Source organism: Pinus tabuliformis, chromosome 8, assembly GCF_031772625.1.
Source record: "Pinus tabuliformis cultivar Carrire ecotype Pingquan chromosome 8, CPIR1, whole genome shotgun sequence".
Classification (NCBI taxonomy): domain Eukaryota; kingdom Viridiplantae; phylum Streptophyta; class Pinopsida; order Pinales; family Pinaceae; genus Pinus; species Pinus tabuliformis.
Window position 1 is genome coordinate 1,922,065,916 of NC_142294.1, and position 9,205 is coordinate 1,922,075,120.

Here is a 9,205-nt window from a genome sequence, read left to right on the forward strand (position 1 = left end):
ATAAAAAAATTATTTCATTTCAATTAAATAAAAATAAATTTTTTTATTAAAATTACTAAAAATGGAAAGTGAAAAAATTATTAAAATTACTAAATAAGTGGAAAGTGGCTAGTTGACAAAGCCTCTATTGTCTCTATGCATAAGAGATGTGCTCTACTTCATTATCAGTGTCGCGTCGTTTAGAAAATAAAGTAATGATATAACATCGACAAACTAAATCTAAATTTTCATCATTTTTCTGAGATGAAGTTACGTAATCAATATTGTCACGACAACAGAATTGCGGCTTCCGGTCCCACCATATGCATAGAAAAATATACACATTGCAATCGGAAGAAGTTCCGTGCACTTCTAAGGTTTATCAATGAAAAGATTTTAAAGCTTAAATTGATAGCTTAATTTAATTATATAGTAAGTATATAAAATAAAATATTTTTATTATCAAATGCTTTATAATTTGTACTAAGATTGATGGATTATTAATTTGTGTAAGTTGATGGATTATTATTAAAAATTGTGGACGTATGAAGTAAATAATGTTATAAAATTGGATTTATATTAGATATAAGATTTATTAGCAAGGTTGGTAATATAAGATTTATTAGTAATGTTAATTTCAAATACTTTTTTTAGGTAAAATTATAGATGGGAAGCATAAATATATAAAAAACATAAAAGGGTTATTATTATATGTGTTTATATGTTTATTTTAGTTTCTAGTGTATTAAACACAATTTCTTTATGAATGTGATGTTTTATATACACTAGGATATCTAGGAAGTTTTATAGTCATAATTAACACCATATTTAGATTACCTTTAAACCATTTGTCTATATGGGTCAATGAATATAACATTTAAGGAGATCATTCTTAGGTAATTGGAAATTGGGTAGTATGGCTTAGAGTATAGTTCATCCTCTTGAGATAGCTTCATGAAAGACTAAGTAAAGCTATTGAAAACTCAATGGTATATTAGATAAGTGTGACACACCCTTACCTATAAGACAATACAAAACCAAATCTTGTCATGTCTAGACGTAATAATCCAAATGAAATTGTTGCAAAGACTTCTTAAAGCTCATTTAAGGCACACGAGAAAATGATGAATTGGAATCATGCATGTCTAAGTTGGAAGAGAATGAAAAGTATGGATATTACCATAGAAAACGAAGTTGAACTAATATGTATGGTAATTAGAATTCAATTTATGAATTGTAAATATCCTAACCAATGGAGTATTGATGAACTTAAGAAAAATGTCGTTTATCTCCAAACACAGATAACAAGTAAAGAAGATCCCAAAGATATGTTATGCAAGAAGATTAAAAAGTGCACAAATGAGGAATTTGTGAGGGAATTATCAATCCTCCTTTTTATGAATTATCCTCCTCAAGGATATGATAAGGAGAATATGAGGATCAAGTTCTAGGAACATATGGATAAATCACTAATGCATCTAGCAAATAACATAATTGAGTCCAACACACTTGATCATTCATCACATCAAGAACCATAAAATCATAGTTTCAAATGGGACCAAGGAACCATTTCGTTGTTAAGATTAAATGAAGAAGTTTGATAGTAATGATCCCTTAAATGGATATTCAAGATGGAGCAAGTTTTTGATCTACAACAACTGCTAACTATACAAAAGGTAGATATTGCATCTTCATATTTAGAAGCTATTTAATTTCTATGTTATTGATGAGTTTATGAAGATAAAAATGACTTTATTGTCCATTGGCCCATTTTTATAGAAGAGTTGATAGCGAATTGTAGAGATAGTATGAGAAACACATTCTTTAGCATATTGAAAAACCTTGGGAAAAAAACTCTAGCTATAAAGCACATTAAATGGTTTCAAAAGTTGATTCCTAAAGTCAAGGACCTTCTAGAGAATACATTGTTGTATCACATTATGGGTAGTTTAAGGGAGAGCCTTAGTATCAAGTGCCTCTGTTTGAACCTTATCATTGAATAAGGACTTTTGGTGTGGCAAAGAGATATAAAAGTAAAAATATGGCTTGCAAAAGGCTTGTCACTAACAGTGACATGGAGCACAATGTTCCATATCAACAATAAAGTGTTCATAAGTTTCATGGCTATATGATGCTTCCTATATAACATTAGATGGCATATCCATGTAATGTTGAATAATATTTGACTTTGATAGTAATTTTTCCATTCATTTTAATAAAATTATTACACTGATTTTTATTTCTTAATATAATTATAATTACTAATATTAGATATCCCCTTTCTTTTGCTATAATTTAACACAATTTAAATTTATTAAACAAAATTATAATATTAACGACATTATTAAACTTTAACTTTATCAATATGGTTTCAAAATTTAAATAATATTAAACATAATTTTTAATAGATAAATAATTGCAATTTAATTTCAATTTTAAAATAAATTAAAATTAATTATAAAAAATCGTTAAAAATTCATATTTATCTATTTAAAATATATATACTCATTTGTTTTAAATTTTAAATTCAATAATATATCTACACTAACACTATAAAATATATAAAATAAACCTATAACAAAACTAAATTTATCAAATTTCAATTTGAACTCGACTTAATACAGTTTGAATATTTAAAATGGAAAATGTTTGCACGCACCCAAAAAAATAGTTAAAGAACTTTCAAATTAAACGTGTGAATTGTTTCCCGTATCGAATTCCAATGAATGGATTAATCCGTTGACTGGATTAACCTCGTGGATTAAACCCCAAATTTCCAAATTCTTTGGGCCAATTCCACCGTGAACAACCCAACAAACAACATTAAACCCCAAATTTCCAAATTATTTGGGCCAATTCCATCGTGAACAACATACGACCATATGAGAAAAATGACTATTACTTTTGGTTCAAGGAAAGAAAAAAAAAACAAGTTTTCTATTAAAAATTTGTTTACATAAGTTTTATGGAAGTTTTTACATAAGTTTTATAGAAGTAATAATCACCATAGACTAGAAACATAGAATATCTGATGTATATTCATTACCCAATTTGTGGATATGTTTTATACTAATTTAATTAACCAAACAAAATTATCTATATAAAGATGTGCCACATTATTTTAACAAAAAACCAGATATATGTTTTATCTTATAATTTTTATGTTAACTATGTCTAATAAGTAATTACTAATGAAAATTCAATAGAATGGGATCATGCCCGAACTTTGAAGTGTAATTTGAAAATATACTTTGAAGTGAATCTCGCCATCTGATAGCAATGGCCCTGTTTTGGTAAAGCATCACCCACAAAATTTTTCTCTCTGCATATATGAGTAAAGAATATCTCTTGAACCCAGTTATTCAGTTCCTTGATTCTATGCATGTAGTTGCATAATAATGGAGGGGTGAAAGTTGATCAATCATTGATGCAATCAATTGTGAGTTCACACCATTGCAAACAAATTGAGTGTCAAGTTGAAGCCATCTAGCGCTAGATAAAAGACCCCACAAAGCTATAACTTCAACGCAAGAATTTTTCTGAGAACCACAATTCAAGTTGAAATGAAATTTTAAATCCACAGATAAAACAATCTCTGCACCACACCCACATTCTTGTAAATTCACAACCTCATCCAAGAATCTTGAATTTTCAAGGCATTTTATGATTTTAGAATTCCTATAATAAAGGTCTTGGGGCATAGAGCCAAATTCTTTGAAATATGCACAAATATTTATGCTAATTCTATCTAAATCACATGGAAGATTTTCAAAGATAAATGTGTTTTGACAACGCCATATACCCCAGAATATAAAGAGGGGGATTGTCTTGTGCTCCTTGCATTTTGTTCACCATTCTAGAATGCAATATTCTATTGACGAGAAACCCCAAGACGTGGTTAAGGATAATCATTGCAAAACTTTAATCTAGATGGCGATGGCAAATTTAGAGAAGAAACAGAGTTGAACCCTTGTTCAAGGAAGAAAGTCCCCTTTCTATGTAAAAAATACAAGATAATATATATAGTTTGGCATAAAACTGAGAAAAGGTTGGTAGAATTGTGTATGAATGAATTATGAAAATCTAAATACAAAAGTTTAAACAAGTGAAATTAGCAATAAAGTTTCTTATACCTATTTTTTATTTATAACGACTCATGTCATGGTGGTCAACATGGTAGGTTAATTTGTGGGAGGAATAACTTTTCATATGAATGATGATTGACACAATTATTTCACCATTGGAATGGTCTTTAAGAGTAGAATACCGCTAAAGCATCCCAATTCTCCAAATTAAGACTCACCTTTAAAATAACTCTGCAAGTTGATTCCTCTAAGTTCTTCTTCTTTTAAAGCATTGAGATAGATGACAAATAATCTAATGATCTAATCCAAATTAGGAATTCATGAATAAATACATGTTATAACTCGATGTATTGTTGTTATCTTGTGAGAAAGAGGTTGACATGATAGTCACCCTAGGATCCATGGGAGTTGATAGCACTGATGAATCTCAATTAAAGTATTGTAATATTGACAAGTATGAGTAAGCCCCGAGTGTAAGCTCAATTGGTCGAGTCCCCGTTGTTAAAGCACCTTTTCTATTGAGAGGTCATGGGTTCAAGTCTCTCGACACTCTCGAGGTCAGGTTTTGTGGTTGAGCTAGGAGAAAGTGATCCTTCAGGTGGAATTGCATCATACAAATATTTGGTGGATGTAGTAGCCACTGATCTACAGGGTCTGTGACCATATAGAAAAAAATATTGACAAGTATAAGATATGAAATATTCACTAGTTTTATGGCATCTACTCCAGGGTCATGTTATGTAAGGGGCTATAAAGTCTTATGATATGGTTGACCTCAAAGAGATTTTCATATTAATAGGATTGTAGGGTCTTATGACATGACAAAAGTTGGGGTAAACCCTTTGTGTTATGTTACAACTCTTGAAACATATAATAATCAACACATGTTATGATTAATTTCATATGATGGGGATTGATATATAAAATCCTAGTCCTAGAAGAGGGATTCATGTCATGGTAAACAAAATCATTTGAGCACTAGTTGTGGAATAATTTTTAGTTGTTGATTATAGAACATGTCTGAAATGGTGGTCGACTCTAAATAAATGTGTGCATTGTCTTGATTATATTGAATTGGAGTGTACATAATTGTGTTTGTGATAAAAGGGCATATAACATTATAGGGTTATGTTGACTTTATATCACATATTTGAATATGAAAAATATATAGCAGTACGAGAAATATTTATTGTGGAACATTAAGTTTGTTCAAGTGATGGCTATAGATCCACATTCAACATTTTGTGCACTAGTACTATTATATAAAAATGTTCTTGATGTGATGAATTAATTGTATACTTATAATAATTTAATACTTGGTAAAATATTTAGATAAATATGTTCATATAATAATTAAAATACTTTGAGGCTTATTAGTCCCTGCCTGGGACTAATAGCGATCGATCCATCGTTGACCTACTATTAGTTTATACTTTGACTGGTTTTTCTTTGGTGTTTTTGCATTTTAACCTAAGTTTGATGCTCCCAATTTCATTCAACAAAATTTTACGCAAAGTTTTTGGTTCGGAAAACAATTGAGGTCTTATTACAGCCTTCACGTTGCCCGATGCAAAAATATTGAGGCAATCTCATCTTATCCAAAGTAGGCTGTGGTATGCTGTAGAGGCAAAGTTTGCAATATATCTTATCTTAAGTACTTCCTGGGGCCTGTTCCATGTTAAGCTAGCACCTAATTTAGACATTTGTTCATAGAGATATTTGCATGTTGACCACCTGTCAGAGCCTGTGTTTACCACCCAAGCTTACACAGCGTATGGAACCCTGTCAAAGCTTACATCACAAGCAGAAAACCCTGCAAGGAGCCTTTCACCTCTATGTACTCGTTCCTAACTCTGGTGAGTTCTTTTGATCTACACCGAAGCCATAGCCTGCAGTATTGAGTAAATCGATTAGCCGGAGCTGGGCTCGGAATAGGTACGTCTTTGACTACTGAATCCTCTTGTTTTCAGTTTTCATTGCCTCCTAATTCAAATTCCATTCCACCTCTTCCCCTAACACCGGTAATATAATATTTCTCTTTGTTTGTGGGGCAATAGTTCTTTCATCATTCCGGCTGGCTGGTAATGTCATGAGGGTTGAAGCGGCGAAGTCTCCGTTTGCTAGCACATGTTATCCGGTACCCAGCTACCCAGCTTCCAATCCATCAATCAATCTGCCGACTAAGCATCAATACGATTAGTATTGGGACCGGATCAGCAGAATCAGTATGAGTGGAAGGTCGTTGCTCGCTCATCAACATCAAATCCTTCCTAGCTCATAGGGAGTTCACCGGTGCTAGAACATTTTCTAACCTGTTGCTGTGCTGCTAATCAATTTGCAGAAGAAAAGCAGAGAAAGACAAGAGCTCGGCTGTTTCTCCAGTTAATCTGCGCCTGTAGGTACAATTTAGAAATTGAATTATATTTTTTTTTCATCTTGGTTTGTTATGCTTCTTCAAAATTGTTTTAATTATAAAAATGATTCCAAGTAATCAGTAACAAAAAAAAATCCCCATCCCCTAAATTTGCTAGAATGCTAACCTGCTGCAGTGCTGCCAGAAATTAATGATAAATCACCTAAGAGCTCGGCTGTTTCTCCGGTTAATCTGCGCCTGTAGGTACAATTTAGAAATTGAATTATATTTTTTTGCCATCTTGGTTTGTTATGCTTCTTCAAAATTGTTTTCATTATAAAAATGATTACTTACAAGTAATCAGTAACAAAAAAATAAATTTCCCTAATCAAATTTGCTAGAATCAAATTTGCTAGAATGCTAACCTGTTGCAGTGCTGCTAATCAATTTGCAGAAGAAAAGCAGAGAAAGACAAGAGCTCGGCTGTTTCTCCAGTTAATCTGCGCCTGTAGGTACAATTTAGAAATTGACATTACGCAGATAACAAGCTAACCCAAAACAGGTTGAAGTAAAAATAAATAATTTGAACAACAAGAACGACATGACCGTGACAATAAATCATTCATATATTAACATTCGAGACTGAAAACGTGTCTCCATTTGACATAGTCTGGTGGTACGACAAGAAAAACAGTTAAAACTTGGGTTCACACAGCTAGGGTCTACTGCTGACCTTGTAACCTCATATGCCGAGCTAAGCCAACAAGGGTTTAGGGCAAACCCAGTTTGCAATAGGACCCAGAATGTATCAAAACTCAGTTTGCAATAAAACCTACTATGTATCAAAACCCAGTTTGCAAATGCCTCCGGCTCATGTAGTACCTGGTAAGGAGACTAGATAAGTTTCAATTCAGATCTCTAGCTTTTGCTCTGTCTTGCAACCCAAAATTTCTACCTCGCCAAGGTTTAAAGACCAAAGATCAACATCGATACTTCTGCAAGAAATGTAAATTGATACAATAACTTAAAAACCCTATCATGAGGACAAAGACCTTACCTGAGATGCAAATCACGTCTAACGCGACATTACCGTCCACAAACCTACCATCGAAGTGGAAGGTTGCCCACAACAGGCCATCCAACCGGAGTCGTTTTATGAAACTGTGTTTAACCACACATGATCCAACCCTTTGACAGGAGAATCGGACTCGGCGCTTGGCCGTGGCTCACGCTCCGGCTCGCAAAAGAGACGCCCATGGCTGATTACCCGTATTCAAATTTATATATTGGGTATGTACGCCCCTCTTCTACCAAAGATTAAAGCAAATTATACCTAAATTAATGCTCCCGCATGGCTGTGCATAGTGTAGGAGTCCATAATTCTGTAGAGACCAGGCCCATCGATAAGTAAAGGCATCAACCAGAGAAATAAACCGATTATCTATGCACATAATGACCATGTCAAATGATAAGATAAAGCAGAAAACCATTCTCACCATGAAGGGAAACGATAACCCAGTATAGTGTATGCCGAGGAGATAGACGTGCAGTGCAGACATCACAAAACCTGAAACAACCTCACCTGTCCGATGACGAAACAAGAATAGTATCTATAGATGAAGATCAAGTACCGAGGCTAGGAGGGCCAGCTGGCGATAAATGCAAGCTCCTGGAGGCTACAACTCCCTTATTGCAAGGCGGTGTATGCAAAGCCGAACATCTGGCGATAAATGCAAGGTGGCAAAAATGAAAGGTGCCGCATGCAGAGAAGAATACGTGGTAGTGGTGATTATAAAATTGAAGAAAAATTGAAGAAATTGAAACCGTGTATATAACTTTCAAGGACGACGCCTGCAATAAGAGCTCAAAACCTTTCGCCCAATCAAAACTCATGAAAATAAAAAGTAAATAATTTTAAATTTAATTTTAAGTAATAAAAAGTCAGAGCAATTAATATACCGTCAAACATCTATCGATCGGTGGATAGAACGCTCTCTGTACTGGTCGTGCTAATTGAAGGACCTGTCTGGGAAGATGGCAATGGCTCTAAACAATTCAAAAACCAGAACCTTCATTTTATTTCAGTTCTCCCAAAACCTTCATTTTTAATATTTTATTTGATTTCAGTTATCCCAACACCATCCTTGAATTGGGTAGCAGTTGTAAGCATTATGTTAAGGGCTTAGTAACCACCATTTTCCCATCACTTCTTACAAAAAGCATGAGACCTCCCTAGAGAAGCCAACATTCAGTTGATTTTGGAGATCACTGGTTGTGAGATGTTGCAGGACGTTCATTGATGTTACATGATGAAAGTTGTGTTATAACATTCCATACATGGAATTTCCTGCCAACAATGATAAACAAGTGTTTTAAGATCACAAAATTCACTAAGAGAGTTCAGTATATTGTTGACAGAGGAGACACCTGTATGCTGAAATAAGCTGAATTCAATCATGAAGCTCGTTATGGAGAGCCACTTGAAGACTAAACTCTTCAAGAGATAAGAGATGAAAATGCGCCCACAATTTTTAATTTGATGGCTCAGACTTTCTTAAAAAATAGATAACCTTCATCCGCATTGAGAGCCTTCTTGGAGAGAGAAATTGCCTGCTTCTTCCACTCTCAAGGATATGTTGTGACCCAATCAAAGTTATAGGAACATGTGTTGGTTAACATGAAAGCATTACATCTATAATATGAGTGCAAAAAATATCATATAACGGTAAAAATAAAAATAAAAATGGTATTTAATTTCTATCTCTTTTCATATTAATATGTTCTAAAT